Source organism: Marmota monax, unplaced genomic scaffold (assembly GCF_021218885.2).
Source record: "Marmota monax isolate L192 unplaced genomic scaffold, Marmota_monax_Labrador192_F-V1.1 WCK01_AAM20220418_F8-fsc00034, whole genome shotgun sequence".
Taxonomy (NCBI): Eukaryota; Metazoa; Chordata; class Mammalia; order Rodentia; family Sciuridae; genus Marmota; species Marmota monax.
In genome coordinates, this window is record NW_026693934.1 from 4,872,218 (window position 1) to 4,890,153 (window position 17,936).

At 38.0% G+C, this 17,936-nt stretch overlaps 1 protein-coding gene and 1 long non-coding RNA gene across 2 annotated transcripts in view; one reads left to right on the forward strand and one right to left on the reverse strand.

Moving 5' to 3' along the window:
• Nxph2 (neurexophilin 2) overlaps window positions 1-17,936 on the forward strand; it is a 108,161-nt gene that overhangs the window by 37,966 nt on the left and 52,259 nt on the right. The window lies entirely within an intron of this gene.
• The window catches only part of LOC124106189 (uncharacterized), a 33,463-nt gene continuing 25,135 nt past the window's right edge, over window positions 9,609-17,936 (reverse strand). The window contains exons 2-3 of the long non-coding RNA XR_006856013.2: window positions 16,006-16,137; window positions 9,609-11,605 (exon numbers count right to left, since the gene is read on the reverse strand). This is a non-coding gene — a long non-coding RNA (uncharacterized LOC124106189). The remainder of the gene's footprint in view (window positions 11,606-16,005; window positions 16,138-17,936) is intronic.

Here is a 17,936-nt window from a genome sequence, read left to right on the forward strand (position 1 = left end):
GAAAAGTAAATTGTAATACAAACAAATCCATAACATTATACATACTAGAAGCAAATTTTTATTATATTAGAGTGACTTCTCTACTAATAATCTTCATAAAGATAAGGACACTTGAAGACAAGGTAAAAAAAGAGATTAAGATAAGGGCACTTAAAGACAAAGTAAAAAATAGATTAAAATAACAGGATAGCTTCAGTCATTTTTATAACAGTTTCATTGAGATATGATTCACAGACCATAAAATTCACTCTTTCAAAGTGCATAATTCTATTTTAGTATATTTAAATAGTTATGAAGCCTCGCTGCTGTCTAATTTTAAAACCTTTTCACCACCCCCAAAAGAAATTCCATACTCATTGAGCAGTCACTCACCATCTGCCACCCATTCTTTCTCCAGCCTAGGCAACCCCTGAGTTAACTTCTCTATGGATTTCCCTATTGTGGACGTTCCATATAAATGCAATATAGGTTGCTATTGACTAGCTTCTTACATAGCATGTTCAAGGTTTATCCTACTGTAATAGTGTTTGGCACTACTTCATTCCTTTTTATAACTGTACAGCATTTTACTGTAAGGAAATACCACATTGTATTTACCCATTCACCAGTTGATGGACATTACTTTCTGTCTAACTGCCCAGATTACCCTGACTTCAAGGAAATGCTTCCTGGTACATGTCGTTTCTTTTCTTCTTGCATGGTGTAGCTTCATCTTGTGGAAGGTGTAACCATGAATTAGCAAGAGTACATTTTACCATGGTAACATTCTTCAGTGATACCTAAACCAAATGCCATCCAGGTCTTTCTCTGTTTTGGGGATCCTCTACTACGGTCTGTTATTCATCTAGTTAATTGTGTAAGGACAAGAAGGAAATGGGAGAAAATATAGGGGATAACCCATTATTTCTAGCAGTAACTCAGGATACAAATAGATTAAACTACTATACAAAGTACATAGTCTATGAGGTGCCTTGCTTTCATGTCAATTTTTTGTTACTTTTTCTGTTTTAGTCTGGGATTTTTTCTTAGATAAATTAGAACATTTTTCTCTAGGTTATTTTAGGACTTATGAGTGCTACTATTTCTGCAAACAGAAAAATTAGTTAAATGACAAAGAGTTGCCATTCCCAGTTGAAAAATCTGTAAGTCTTGTCCTGAAATCAGAGATTTTAGGGTCAAACAATTTCAGAATCTCCTTCATGACAAATACAAAGGAAGAAAAGTAGAGGATGAATTTCTCTTTCTCCAGCATTCTGTGAAATCACTTCAAAGACAAAGTTAGCTAAGGTATCTCTCAAAGACTTTGGCCTAAATTCCTCTGAGTGGCTGAATGAATGATTATGTGTGAGGCTGTGTAGACGCTCAGTCTCTGGAGCCAGTAATGTCCACATCTCTGCCAGCACTGGCTTGGCCAGAGGTAATAACTGCCTCTGAACATCATCCTACTATGGACTGATTGCCTCCACAGACTTTATTCATTGCATCCATAACAAAGCTGAAAAGAATGAGACCAAGTCTTCAAACAAAGGTATTTTCATTCCCTTTCTCAGATCTGTTAAGTGAAATTTTTATTCTGTTGTATTTTAAAATAAGTCATTTTCACCAGGAGTTGCTATAACACCTATTATTTGCCAGGAAAGTATGGAGGGGGAAGTGGGAAGTGAGGGGATTGTCCCAACATGGTCCTCCCACTTTAAAGCACCATTCCAAGGTGCATTTTCTCATGGACTCACATTCTACTTCTCACTCACATTTCTACTTAAAATGGATCTTCAAAAGTACAGAGCAATCCAACATTGCTTTAGCAGAATTTACAGCATGGATTCATGCACATTGTTTCAGATCTAAAACACACTCTCCCTATCTCCCTCAAGGCCCATAGCAATCCAATTCTTACGATGATCTATAAAGCAAGCAAGAGACGTTAAACTTTATAATGCAATAAGAATTAAAATTTTGGATGATAAAAGTTATCACACATGAATGAGTTTGTCTCTCCAAATCAATGAAATAAATTAGGTTCCCTGCTTTGTAGCATATGGTATCCTCAGAATTGCCTTCATATAATTATAACTCTGTTTATTAAAAAGAATTATGTAACAATATGGTTGATTTATTCTGATGTGATTGCCTTAGTTACTTAATTGGACTAAGCAACATACCGAGATAAAATTAATTTAATTAGCTGATTCATTTCAGGATGACTAGAACCCCTCATCACATTTTGATAATCTTCTGAAAAGGAACATAAGCAAATAAGCAAAGTTCAGGAACAGTTAGACACCTGTGTGGCATGTCAATTAAGAGATGAAACAGAATAAACAGCTCTGTTCCAGAATACCTCCAGCCAAAAAGTTGAAAAACTAATACTTTTACCTCATGCTGTTATTTTATTTTTTTCCCCTCAAAGGACAGATATTTTTTAAAAACTGATGAAGTTCTAGGACCCTCTCTTCCTAAGATAACCAAGACCCATGACTAACTCTCTCATTTTGCCCTTTTATCCTCCATCATTTCAGTTACGGCCTCTAGAAGGCCAGATCATCAGAGTACTCTAGACCTTCACGTGAAGACCTCAGCCTGAACTCAAGCCCAGTATGGCTATTCAGCTTGCTTTTTTTCCTGGGGATTATAGAGAGAATACCATTGTGCCTACATGAACCACTGGGATATTGTGAGCAGAGATGAATAGATTTGGGGGAAATTAACATGGCTATTCTAGAAGCCACCCAAAAGTCCATATCCAAATAATTCCAGGGTCAACAACTATAGCTTCCCACTTGTCTTCTGCTCTTCTCCCTGCCTTTTTTCTCCCCTCTTTGCATTTTAAAAATTCATTCTGTGCTATGCCACTATTTTTCTGTTTGCTGTGACTACTTTTGGTTTCTTTGTACATGCATTACAGATCCTGTCTCATTCTGAAAAAGGGACTTGGGGCAGATTCACTGCTCCTCTGTTAATCTTGCATCACTGCTTTGTTCCTTTGTCACTTCCCTACTTGAGCAGATGGCTTCCCATTGATTCTACATCTGTACTGCTGAGGAAAGTCACACCTCCTCAAAAGGGGCCCCAGGTCCCTCTGTAAGCTCCCACCATGTTGCTCTGGCCTTGTCCCACTGTAGAGACCTTGTGTGGCAGGCACATGGGCCTACTTACCATTATCTCCCTCGGCCATTGTCTTTCTCATTTTTTGTGCCTTCCATATGTTAGCTTATCCTATATTGTTTCCATGAGAGTCCCTCCCTGCTTTCCATTGCCACTTCCCACATGAAGCCTCTCCTGGTCATCCCAGCCAGTAACTCTCCCTTTTCCGTGCATATGTGCACCTGTGTGTATACTTTTGATGTCAAATACCCTGCTTATTTACATGTGTCTAATAGTTGCATGTACACTTGGCCTGTAGCCCTCTTTCTCCATCGAGTGCTTTCTTGTATCGTAATCTCATGTGGAATTTAGTGATTGATTGTTGGATTAAACATTACTATTAGTATTGTAGTGGTGGTGGTGGTAGAAGTCATTATTGCTGTTATTTTATTTTTATTATTGATAGAATGCTTTGTAGTTTCCTGCCTTTCAGAAAATAAAAATTTGACTATAGAAACAATCATATGCAAACTGATTCACTCTTCCTACATCCATTGTAGAATTTAACCCATTGCTTTAAGAGGTTCCTTTCTTAAAACAATAGGTTGTTTCCCAGGAGTTCATGCATTATTGGAGCCAACCTATCTTTCAGGGCTTGCCGACTTCCATTGTACTGTCTATTGAGTCTGTGTGAGTCAAAACCAGACAAGGTCTCTGAGGGTGGTGTTATAGGTCTGTCCATCTGCAAAGAAGCTGATGAGAGACAATGTTCCAATTCACTGGATTCTTCACCCTTTGATGCTGCAGCACACGTGGCCTGAGTGATAACAGCACTAACCAGGCTGAGCAAGGGGAGCAACTGCAGACAGTCCCCTTGGTTCTGCCTCTTTGTTTCAGTGCAGTTACCTCAGAGTTGCACTGTATTGCATTGAACTTAGATGCTTTGATTTCCTTTGTTGTAGGAACAAAACTGCAAAAGAGAATAGAACAGAGGTGCTTCTATAATGAGCATTGAAGTGATCAAGGAAATCTGTATTGGACAAAAACCCATTTATCAGTGCCATGAAAATCCTTTGAGTAGTAACAATTTTTTCTTTTTTCTTTAGATTCTTTTATCCTTGTGGACTGATGTAATAGGTATATTTCTAAAGGCTAGGTAAAGATTTTTGCACACAATGAGGAGAGATGAAAAAATGTTTTCCAAAATACAATTTAAAATATTAATGACCATTTGAGGGTGAGTCCATAAGTGTCATGTATTATTCCAAGTATTTTTTAATTACCAGAACAGCCCCCTGAGCTACATATCATTCCTATTTTGTCGATGAAGCTTTAGAAATGAATAAAGTTAGATTAGCAACCCAAATACTCATCCAAACTCTGCCTTCTTTCTACTACACTGGACTTTATCTGCATATGAAAATGAAGATGATCTGTTTTAGCAAGGCCATAGAATAATTCTTTTGTGTTAATCATTGAGTTATTAACCATAAATTGGAATGGCCATGTCTTTCAGACAATGTTTTGCTATATAATGATTCAGAGAAGCTCTCCAATTTTTACTTGCCTGAAAATCTTGTATTCTCTGCATACTACTGATGAGGATGCCAGAAGTTTAAAGGACTGGAGGGAGCATCCTATTCGAACTAATCCAAACATTGCTCTTGATGTGGGAGAGAATGTCCCAGAGAGGTAGAGACATTCCAGAGATGGATACTTCAAAATACATACTAAAATACGTGGGGTTTGGAGACACTGGAAAGTGAGAGGCAATACCATGAAGGTATCCCAACTATAAAAGCCATTCCCAACCTCCAGCTCTCTTCTTAGCCACAGAGACATAGGTGTCAAAGGCCTCATAGTCAACAAACCAATGGCTCCGAATTCAAAGGTCTTTTCCGTGGACTTTCCAGAGCAACACCATGTCTATTCTTATGACCTCATAGAAATCACCTTCTACCTGGCTTCACACTATTGCCTTTATCATGGTTTTATTCTTGCCTTTCTTCCTGCTTGGCTATACCTCCTCTGCCACATCCCAGACCAAGACTTTACCACTTATAAGTCATTGACCCCTAAATCTACGTCTCTGTCATTGGCCATTTTTCTGATTTCCATCTCTTCATTCTACATCTTTGTCAAGATGTCTCTGAGAACTCAGTTTACCCAGCACTGAACTCTCCTGTCTCCTCTTATCCCTGCACACACCTCGCCAGCACATTGGCTTTTTGTTAATCATCATTCACACCCAAGCACAAATCTCAGGAATCGTTCTGGGTTTATTCCCTTTACAACATCCTATTAGCCAGCAAGTCTCATTCATTCTGCCTCTTCCAAATTTCCTGCCCCTACCGTCATCTTCCTCTGGCTTATTGCTGTCACCTTTATAATTAGCACTGCCACACCTCAGCTCACCTCCCATGTTGTAGATTTCATCCTTCTATGAGTAAGTTTGCATTTGCTAAAGATTCCTCTCCAGCACACCCTTTTCCCTGAAGTGTTCCCTGACTTGGCTAGTTCTTCCTCTCTACCACCTATCACGCTGAACAGTTCACTTAACCTCATTGCCTCTTCCCCTGAATCCCAACCTGGACAACAGAGCCCTGTTTAGCTTAGTATTGCCAGTACTCAGAACATAAGAGATATTTAAACTTTTATTAAATTGAATACTAATCTGAATTTTTCTCCTCAGTAACTTCTATTCATTCTACACTACCCCTTTATAACTACCCAGAATGTTTCATTCTTCTTTCACTTGCATTTCTTTTGATATTTATAAATAATGTTTGAAGTTTTCCTAAGTCTTCTCTTTTCCCAACGTATACCAGCAAATCTCTTCACTGTTTCTGACTTTGTTTTCAGGACACTTCTAGGAAACTGTCTTCTAGAGGTGAGTCATTTCTCAATGCTCCTTTAAGAATCAAGCATTAATATTGAGGTGTGAGCTGAATGGAATGGATACAGGCTGTGTATAGTCTGTACTTAAAATGTAGCCAAACATTGTGAAAACTTTCTTAGATACACCCTCTTGTTAATCACAAATAGGGGATAATTAAACATTCAGATTTTTTTTTTCATATGAAATGTCAATTTCTGCAGGAATTTTTTTTTAAGTTTAAATGCAGAACTTAACATTTCTTTCCATTATTTTCAAATTTTCCTCTTTGCCTTTTGAAAACTTTCATTCTTAATTCTGTAACTTAACATATTAGCTGTCCCTCCTTAATTTTGGATGGCCTGAAAAAATTTGATTAATGTTTTTTCCTCTAAGTTCGTATAGAAATGAAATTCAACCCCTGCTTTCTTTTTTTTTTCTTTTCTTTTTTCTTTTGATACCAAGGGTTGAACTCAGGGACACTCAACCACTGAGCCACATCCCCAGCCCTTTTTTATATTTTATTTAGAGATAGGGTCTCCCTGAGTTGCTTAGTGCCTCACTTTTGCTCAGGCTGACTTTGAACTCGAAACCCTCCTGCCTCAACCTCCCAAGCTGCTGAGATTATAGGCTTGCGCCACTGCGCCCAGCTACACTGATTTCTTTGAAGACATTTATCACTGGAACATTCATATTGAAGCATCAAATAGAAACTTTTTAATTAAGGGAAAAAATCTTTATGGGATTTCTCTTTCAGAATTTTTCATTATAATCCCTATAGATATAGATAATTTGATAAGAATATACAACACAAGTTACTTCTAAAAGTTCACTTTTTTCAAGCGTTCTCTCCATCACCAAAAACAAAAGGAGAGGAAAGAAAACCACAAGGTAATGTTAGGCATTTGAAAGATTTGGGTATTTCAAGTAGGATAAGAGAAGATTTAAGAGCAAGAAGTCACAGATGGTACCTGAAAAGAGAGAAAGGCATTAAATTGCTTAAAAGTGTATTCTATATTACCAAATGTTTATGATTTGTCTCAGAATTTTTCTTTTGAGTCAAATTGCCATAACATACCTAATCAAGAGCAGTTAACAAACTTCTAAGAGTGGAACATCTAAGGATGAGCAGGGGAAGCAGGAAGAGCCATGTTCTTAAATTACAAAGAGACAATTATTAGGATGGTGAATAAGAAGAGGTCTAGACCAGAGACTAGATCAGTATCAGCAGGAGGAAACACTGAGAGGACTCAGGGCTCAGAAAGAGAAGTCAGAAGGGTCCAATATGAGTCAAATTGACTCATCAAGAGAACAGGAACACGGAGCAAAGCTTTGAGTCCTCGAAAGGGAAGATTGGGACGGCATACTCAAGAGAGACTAAAATCTCACCTAAAAAGTTCCTGGCCTCAAGTCTGATCTTTGCAGAATTTCATAAATCATCTGAAAAGAATCCTCCCATTCACAGGTTAACACATTGATGTTTCTACTCTTTTTCTTTACCTAACTGTGCAGGTGGCTTTTCAAAGTAAGTGCGTAGTACACCTTCTTGCAGGGCTGGAGGTATAACAGGTCACCAGAGGAGCTTCCCAGTCTCCTGCTCTTCCCTGACTTATCATGGACCAGATTTTTTTTACAGTATTCTAAAAACATTTTTGTTTTCTCAGCTTCTGATAAAGTGTAATCAGATCAGCAAATTCCTCAGTGCAGCATTGACCAAACTTCCTGGATATAAACAGGTGACTGAGAGCAATAAGCCAGTTCTGTAACCTATACTACCACATTAGACGCATTTTTTTTCTTTTCCCCTCTTGATCTATCCATTCATACCTGCCCATTCATAGAAGCCTACAGAAATCATTTTCAGATTTGGGCAAAGGTACATATATGTGGGTCACAGGTTGAGGTATTGTATAATTGGTGAATAATGAAGAAATCAACTAGAAACAATGATAACACATGGACAAAAATGTGTAATTTCAAAAGTGACTATCAGGAACTGTGAAACTGATGGTCTAATGGCCCTAGTTGCTGTATACAAAAATGCTGATGCACAGTCCTGATCTTCAATCCCAACTTTGGAACCCTTTAGTTCTCTCTGTGAGTTGACTTCCCTTTTTAGCAAGTCTGTCTACCAATTTACTGGAATCTCTAATGTTTGTTACCCATGGACTTAAGGCTCAGCCTTGTGTTTACTAGAGGACTTAGAAACTCAACTCCACTCACCAAGTATAGACAGTGATTAGCATCTTTAGCCAATATTTTCATCAGTGTTAATTCTTACCTTCAGTTTTCAAAGCCCTGGGGAGACTATAGATTAGTTGTGAGTTGTCACAGTGTTCTTCTGTAGAAGCTCTATTTATACATTTGGGTTTCCTTGACTGTCATGGCATCGTCAGCTCCTACATTAGAGCTGGCAAGAGCAGGTGCTCAGTAAAAGTGCACTACTTCAATTTAAGCAAACCTTTTCCCCAATCCAGTCATGTTATTTTCAGTGATTTGTTCCCCAGCAAAAACAGAGCATTACTGAACCCATATTCATTAATTTTTTTCAACAAATATTTCACAGCCTCCTACTATAAGCATGCAAAGCATATCCCATGTAAGGCAAAGAAAAATAAAGTTGTTCCTACTCTTAAAAAGCCAGTAGTACTGGAGACCGAATGAGAACAAATGTATTATATTCCGTGCTTGTATAATCAAGTTAAAATAAGCCCCAATATTATGTATAACTGTAATATACTAAAAAAAGAAAAACTATAATAAATTTTTTAGATATTAGATCTCTATACATATCTAGCAAAAAAATTGAATTGTAAGCAGAATTCAATGTCAGTCTCATTTTTTAAAGGAGGAAATACATTTTTCTTTTTAAGAATAACAAGTGTAACTTGTTCTCTAATGAAATCTCGGGCAATGCATAGGAGAATTCTGAATACATTGGAAAAGACTGAAGACGTGCATCGTGACCTATGTCTTTCTCCAGAAGATAATATTGTCTAGTAATTCAGCTAATATGTACAGAAAGAAACAGAAGCAAAGTCCAGATTTATTTAACACTAAAAAAATTAATTTGATTTATAAGAGAATGTCAGTAAGGTATAAGAAAGTGGTATGCTGGGAAGTATTGTAAGCCCTTAGCAAAACTTTGATTTTGTCTGCATAATTCACAACATTTATACTAAAAAATTAAAACAGAAGTAAGCAAAATGTTGTGTAAAGCCACATCTGGAATTTTAACTGGTTTTCCCATTTTTAATTTATAATTTTTTTGCTTTTTTTTGATTGATGTCTTGATAATGGCAAACATTTTTATAACAGAATGTTGTTCTAGCATTATTTTCATATGATTTTTAAATTTATATTCTGTACTTATAAGCATTACTTATACCCTAAGAAAGAAATTTTCCAGTAAAAGCTTTCTTTTTGACTGCCAGTAGATTAAGAACCCTCTTATTTAAAAACTTAGTTAATATTTGTTTAGATTTCCATGTCAGATACTATGCTCAATCATTTAAATTTCATTCTTTTAAATCCAAATTGTCCTTACAAGATATGTGTTATTTTTATATTCCAAAGATAAAATACTCAGTTGTAGAGGTTGTGTTAGTCTTCTAGCGTTGTCATAATAAAGTACCACAGACTAGATGGCTTAGACAACAGGACTTTATTTTCTCACAGTTAAGGATGCTAGGCATCCAAGATCGAGATGTTAGTGGTGCTGGTGTCTGGCCATGGCCCTCTCCCTGGTTTGCAGATGAATGCTTCTCCTCTGTCTTCATGTGGCCGTTCCTCTGTGCACTCATGGAAAGAGAATGTGAGAGCTTATTGGTGTCTCTTCTCATAAGACCTCACTACTGTTGCATGAGGCCCCACCTTTATGACCTCATTTAACCAGTTACCTTTGTAAAGGCCCTATGTTTAAACAGTTACATGAAGTATTAAGGCTTCAGTGTATGAATTTTGGGGAAACACAGTGCAGCCCATAGCAGAAATATTAAGAGGATATGTGAGAGCCAAGATTGGAGCCTAGGTAGCCTGACTCTAGAGCCTTGAGCCTCCCACTACTTTATATTTTCACTCATTTGACCTCATGTGGGAATATCTGCTTCTGTTTTCCAGAAACTGTAGCAGGATACTCAAAAATAGGAGTAAAAGGGGGATAGAAATTATTTGTGTTAAAGAATATGAAAACAAAACTCATTAAGTTTAAAATGAAAAGACAAACCACAAATTGGCAGAACATATTTACAGAAGAAGCAAATATTACCTGAAATATATAAGAGTTTATAAAGTTCTATAGTAAGTAAACAACCTGTTTTTAAAAATGAACAAAAGACTTGAACAGACACTTCACCAAAGAAGTTTTATACATGACAAGTAAACATGAAAAAGATATCCTTAAAGAAGTGCAAATTAATACAATAATGGAGCACTACTACACATCTGCTAGAGTGATGAAGATCTCAAATGCTGATAGCACTATATGCTGGTAAATATGTAGAGCATTAGGACCTCTGATTCATTGCTGGTGGGAATACAAATGCTACAACCACTTTGAACAGTTTGGACATTGAATTTCTTGGTATGTACGCAAACAAGTTGAAAATGTCCACACACATTAATCTTGGTCCATATAAAAACCTGCACATGGAAGCTTGCAGTAGCTTTATGCATAATTACCAAAAATTTAGAAGAAACTAAGATGTCCTTTAGTAGGACAAACTAAGATGTCTTTTAATAGGATAAACTGTGGTATGTCAAGACATTGGAGAGTTTATTATTCAGTGCTAAAACCAATGAGCTATCAAGCTATGAAAAGACATGGAATAGACTTAAATGCACATGACTGACAAAAAAGCCATTCTGAAAAGGCTCTCTACTGTATGATCCCTCCTATATGATATTCTGTGAAAAGCAGGTTTAAAGATCAGTGGTTTCCAGGAGTTGGAAGGGAGGCATTAATGAACAGGTAGATCATAGAGGATTTTTAGGGCCGTGAAACGATTCTGTACAATACCACAAAGATGAGTACATGGCACTAAACATTTGTCCAAAACCCAGAAAATGTATAATGGTGAAAATTAATGTAAACTATGGCTTTGGGTGGTCATATGTCAGTGTAGATTTATTGATTGTTACAAATGTACCAGTCTGGTGGGGGACATTGATAATGGAAAAGATTATGCACATGCAGGGCTAGGGGATATATAGGAAATCTACTACACCCTACCCAGGAAAAAAAAAAAAAAACCCTCTTGTTTACTTAATTAAACAAAAGTAAAATAAGCTGCATAGGAACAGTTTTGAAGTCCAGACCCAATTTTGTTTTAAAAGGACAGATTTTGTTCTAAGGCTGTAGTAGCTGATACAGTGTCTCCTTGCACCTTCTCCAGCCTTCTCTGTAGACCACAGCAATACACCCAGAAGCCTGTTAGCTAACACAGGAATTTTTGAACACGTTTCCATTGGTTCTTCATCTGTTCATTGCCTGTAGGAAATCTCTGTACTTGCTGCTTAATTTTGCTGTAAACTTAAAAATGCTCTAAAAATGGCTATTAAAAGATACATATGAATCTGTGACTTACCCAGTAAAAGTTGGTCTTTGGTGCTATGGAAGAGATGTATGTGTTTTTTCTTCTCTGACTTCTTGAAAAGGATACAAATAAAGCAATTTAATTCACTGTAGATTGAATATTTTTAATCTCTAGAAATCCTAAGGAAATTACAGTAGTATAGTAATGGTCCAATTTTGTAACACAGTTTCTACATCTTGGTTAATAATCTCTGAGGAAATAAATCAACATTATGTTAATTAAACTTTAAGTCGGCCATACTTTGGTAGGTATTATGCTGCTGAAGAGATAAAGTCAATATGCAGACGCCTAGAATATCAAGATATTGTCAGGAAATTGCAGCTGAGATGAAACAAATTCATACATCCTGAAACAAGAATATAAATGGAGATAATGTGAATGACAATAAATACTAGAAGCAGGCATCCTGGAAGAATGGAAATACTTCTTACTGCACATTTGAAAACTCTTTACACACAGTAAATGAGTTTTTTATGCAAGAGAATAAAATAGCATAGAGAGGCTGTCAGAGAAAAGCCACTGATCATTGAAGCTGGGAAATACAATTCATTGTTAGACGATCACTTTGAAATATGAAAAACAACTATATACATATATGATGAGACAAGTATGGGATTAATTCAAGAGTATAAAAACATTTTCTCTACAGTGCCAGGTATTATATAATGTATCCTATAATATTCTTTTGCCCAATCTTGAATTAAAGCTACCTCTGAAAAAAAGTTTTTATGAACTTTACCTAAAAGTCATGACCTTAGTAACTATTAATGATTGAATTCAGCTCAATAATCATTATTGAATCAGAACCCTGTATCAAGTAAGAAATTAAACTCTGCAGATTCATCTCCTTTCTCCATCCTACCCCAAGGAGCTTACATCTATCCCAGATTGGGATAAACATGAGTGAAATGCAACATAAAGAAAAATCGGGTTCAGAGGATAGGTAAATATTTGAGTTTATCTTATCTATTTTGGGATGCTGGCTCAGTGTCCCTTCAACACCAAAGTATCAGATGAAAAATTTAAACATCAGCTACTTTGTAAATATTTGTAGCAAGTTACCTCAATAACTGTGCATTTGAAAACTTGCAGAGGTTTAAAATAGTAGGATGAAATATTCTCCTAATCAACAGGCCTCTCAACTCTTTTGCTATGGAGCAGACATAATTCATCCTTACATTTCACACTGTTTTTCAAGAGAATATTAAATGTACTTTAATCATATTGCGTCTTAGCTTGTCTTTCTCACAGCTCTCATTTGTTAACACAGAAAATAATGAGTCATCCATAATTGTGAAGAAGGAGAAAAAGGGACAGCTCAGCCTCAGCAGCGGCTGCCACTGGTCGGGTCTCTTCCATTTGCAGATGGATTGCCAACTGTGTGTGATGCTGTTTTTGAAGGCTGCTTTCAAAGAGCAGGTCACATGATGCCTGCTGCATAATAGGCACTCCATTGCTCTCGTTTAATTAATTAGCTAATTAATTAATTAATAATGACATTCCTCTTGAGTGACTAATAGACCAACTCAGACAAGAAAACACACACAAGTCACACACATAATTGTGACTGGTGTGTTTCACCATTTCACTGAATCACTTCAGCACTGAAGCAGTGCTAAATGACCATGAGTTAGTCAGTGTCCCTACCACCCCATGAGCCTCTGCTTTTCTTAAAGATAGAAATGATAATGACTAATTCAAGGGGTGAAATGGTTAGGATGAAGGGAGAAGGATCCAGTAGTCAACAATGAATGATCCGTTGAGCCCTGCCCCACAGAGGGATATAGGCTCCCCTATGACCTTTGCAAACATGGACACACACATACACACACAGGCACACAAAATCATCCCTTTGACAGCACTGGTGCCCTGAAGTTAGATCTGACTTTACTTCATTGCTTCTTGTGTCCTCATCCCACACTGCAGATTCTGAGGATGTGACAAGGATCAGTGGGGAGTAGAGTCAGGCTAAGTGGAGGCCACTCTCCCTGAAGTTGACAAGATGTTATGTTTGCCTAAACTGTTCCTAATGAAAGTGTTAAAAAAAATCATGAAATGGATGGTTTAAGCATAATGGTGAAATAATCAGGGTTCAGAGCATGTAAAATACCAGTCAGTGATAGTTCTGGGAGGAAGGACAGCTATGGCCAGAGAGGAGAAGCCTTGGGCTCTACACAGTCACATCCCAGCTTCATGATGTGACAGCTTCACTTAGTCTCCAGTACCACCTTTGATGAGTGGAAAAAGTAACACTCAACCTACAGGGTACTGTGAGAATTAAGCTTGAGTACCGAGGATGACAGGAGGCAGAGGCACAGTAGACATTAGTTTCTCTCTATAATGAAATCCTGAGGGCCCTGTGGGTGGCCTACACTAGGAAAGGGCAAGGTCCAGCATTTTATGTATAAATCCATCTTGCAAAAGCAGAATACTAGCAAAACCAAGGCTGCTCCCCAATCGGTTGGTTTAATGTGAAAATTAGATTTCAGGGATGGGGTTTGAGCCGAATGGGTTGATTCTTTCCTCAGATTCCCAGTAATCTGATAAGCACACTTAACCATGATTTTTTCCACTAGTTTTCCAATATTTCTAATCTTCAATGAATTTCATTTTTTATTGCTCCCTTCTGGAACTAAATCTTCTGCCACTGTTGGTTGTTGCTTTTTAAAGCTTCATTAAAGCTACTTGGATAAAGGCTTTGAGCTTTGAGAAACACAGTTTGCTTGCCTGCCTACTTGTGCTGCTTCACTTTGCTTTAATGTGAAACCCTACAATGAATCTCCGGAGTTTTGTTTTAGGAAAGAAAATACCTTATCTCAAGCAGCTCTTCTTGCCTCTGCCTGCCTTGGTGACACATATAAAATGATGTGGTGCTTAATCTTTTCATTTTGGTTCACCTAGAAAACAAGTGGTGGAAGATCCAGGGGGCTGAAAAAGCCCTGGTGCCACCCTCGACCGGGTTCTGCACAGGCCAAGCTGCTGCAGAGGCCTGGAGCTCCTGAAGCCAAAGAACTTCAAGGGAAGGTGTTATGGTTTGCATATTTGAGATGTCCCCAAAACACTCCTGTGTCAGTGCAGGAATATTCAGAGGTGAAATGATTGCATTGTGAGAGCTGTAACCAAATCAGTGCATCCTAGTTTGAATGGACTGACTGGCTGGTATGGGCAGCTGGAGCATGGCTGGGGGGAGGTGGGTCACTAGAGAGAGGCATGCTCTGGTAGGTTGCATATTCTCTGTGGCCACCTCCCTCCCTGCTCTGCTTTTCCCCAGTTGCCATGAGTTGATAATTTTCCCCTGCCACTGCCCTTCCGCCATGATGTTCTCCCTCGCCTCTGGCCCAGAGCAAAGGAGTCAGTCAGCCATGGACTAAACCTCTGAAACTATGAGCCTCAAATAAACTTTTTCTTCTCTGAGTTTAACTTGCTGGGGACTTTGTTCCCAATGAGAAAAAAAGCTGACTAACACAGAAGGAATAATAGGAACTAATATTTTTGAGCAGTTACAGGAACCTTGTCTACTTTGTTTTATTCTTGGAAGATGAGCAAGAATTCTTTTAGCTGTAGATCATTCCTTGGCCATTCACCATTAAATCATGGCAGCACCACCTTCTAAATCTATCCAGAATGTGACCACACTATAACATTCCTACCTGTTAGCCTAGACTAGGCCTTCAATGCTCAACTGGACTTTCTAGCATCTCCTAAAGATTAGAATGATCTCTTCCGATGCGTCTTGCAGTCTGCACTTAACACTGTAGTCCAAGTGATTCTCAAATAAGTCAGATGGTGCCTCTGCTCTGCTGAGTGACTGCCTATCCTTCTGGTTAGTCCAGGAGATTCTGGCCTGGATGTCAGCCCATGCTTGCTGGGTAAGTTTCCATGCTGCCTGCACATGGTCTGCCCTGTGCCCCTTCCTTGGGCTCTTCTCTGCCATTTTTTACTAACTGGTGCCACTCCAACTACACATACTTACTTGCTGTTCCTTTTCCCAAGTCCAACTCTTCTGCCTCAAGTCCTTTGCACTTGCTGGTTGCTAGATCTGGAATTCTCTCAAAACTTATTTTCTGTAAGCGCATCCTCAAATAGGACCTTAACAAAGATGCCTTCCTTGACCATCTTAAATAAAACTTCATTCTCAGATCCTCTCTCATCCTCTGGCTCACTCTGTTGCTCACTATATATACCAACTTTCATTTTTTTTTTTTTTTTTTGAGAGAGAGAGAGAGAGAGAGAGAGAGAGAGAGAGAATGAATCTTTTTTGTTGCAGATGGACACAACACAATCCCTTTATTTTAATGTGGTACTGAGAATTGAACCAGGGTCCTGGTGAGCCACAATCCCAGCCCCAACTTTCATATATTTTTGTTTTGTCTACTTCCACTACTATGGGAATTTCATGAAAGAGACACTAACAAATGAGATTAACTTTCTGGGAGAAATTAATTTACTTACCTCTAATCTACGTGTTGCACCTCGAATTCATCCCCCAGTCTGGCTGTCTCTGCAGCCTCTGCTCTTTCTGCTAAATCCAGCAGCTGACTTTGAAGCAAAAATAGCCATGCTCCATCCATTGCTATTGTAGGTCTGCAAATTCAATAAAGACAGAATACTCAAAGCACACTGCACTTTCATATCTACCTGCTGCATCTAAATCCTGCAAACCTACAGGCATTATCCACTTGCTGACAAGGTTACTCAGCCTGGGGAAGTTTAAGCCTTTATCAGTCTCAGGTTTGCTGGGAGAGAGCAGAGAGCAAGAGTGAGCCTAACAAGGGATTCCTTAACTCCCATAGTTTGTGTCACCTCTGCAAGTATTAAACATGCTCTTTTTTTATTAGTTTTTTTTCCTTGCACACATCATCTCTCTCCCATTGTGACTCAGGAAAAAAATAGTGATTCTTTTGAAATAAAATAGTCTTCCTGCATGCTATATTAATACACAACCCTACCTTTAAATACCTTCAGTATATTTTCTGTACTATTACCAGGAGAGTCTTTATAAAACATGAATCTTATTATTTTATGCCCCTGCCCCTGTTTTTTAAAACTGCAAACAAAACAAAAGCACAGTTCCTTGACCTGGCATACAACATCCTTTCTAACTGAATTCTTGTTCACCTCTCAGCCTTCCGCCCAGCTTTCTCTGCCTGGAAACTTTTAATTTCACAATATGAAATGATTTAATAAAGTTTAGTAGATATCCTTCAATTTTGCATTAAAAAAAAACTCCAGACACTCTAAAAAAAAAAAACCTATGTTCTCTGCACTATTTCTATCTGTTGTGCATTTCTGGTTGTCATTAATATCTAGCACTGCTTGAGAGCCTGCGATGTGTTGAGCATTGTTTGGGGTGTTTTAGACATTATTGGATAATCACCACATAATCCTCCTCAAAAGCATTCTTGTCCATGTTTCATATGTAAAGGAGCTGAATGAAGCTCACAGAGCACACAATCCCATAGCTTGAAATTGGGAGAGCAGGGTTCTGAGCTGCATTTTCTTGCCACAGTATGAGTGCCTGCCCTCCTATGGTGCATGCCACCATCTGCCTAGAGGATTCCACCTCCTCCTGAGAGCCACAAGCTTGTCACTGGCAGAGCCTTTGCTTTCTCTTGTCAGCTGCATGCCTCAATGGCCTGGGCCATCAATTTTGCAGTTATATTAGTTTATTGTCTGTGAAAAAGAATATGACTGGGAATTGTGTTTATCACATAACCATCATGGGACAGTGAGCCCTCCCTCTTAGCCAAATGATCTTGCTCTTCACCACTCCTTCAAGGCTGTCTAAGCAGTGCCTGAGCTTCGCTAGTGTTTGCTTATTCAGTGTGCCATGAGACCTAGTCCGTAAGCACAGCAGGCCATGAGCACCCTTGTTTTGTTGCAGGGAGGCGATTTATAAGCATACTTATTTTCTGTCACTGAGAAAAGCACTTGTAGCTTCTGTTCTTCATGCCATCAATAGGAAACTGGCTTTGGGTTGTCCTTCCAGTGGAGGTAATTGACTTCTGTTGATCTAACCATGCTGGCTTTTTTATTCTTTTAATATTTTTATTACAGTAATAATGCATGTCTCATGTATTCCAAGAAAACTTTGAAAGATTCATATTTTCTGATGGGCTGAATGATTTGAAAGTTCATATAGAAAAATAAATATAAGAATTCCCAAGAATATATGAAGGAGGAGAAATAATGAGGTGGAACATGGAATATCAGACATTGGAATTTACTTTAAAGCTAATGCAATAAAAAAATGGTATTTGCACACACAAAAAAAGCAAACAAAAGAGTGGAATAGAATCAACCCAACAAACATATAGAGGTACATGTGAGAAGTTACTGTATAATAATGAGAGCGTTTCCATTCCATAAGAAATAGAGTTTAT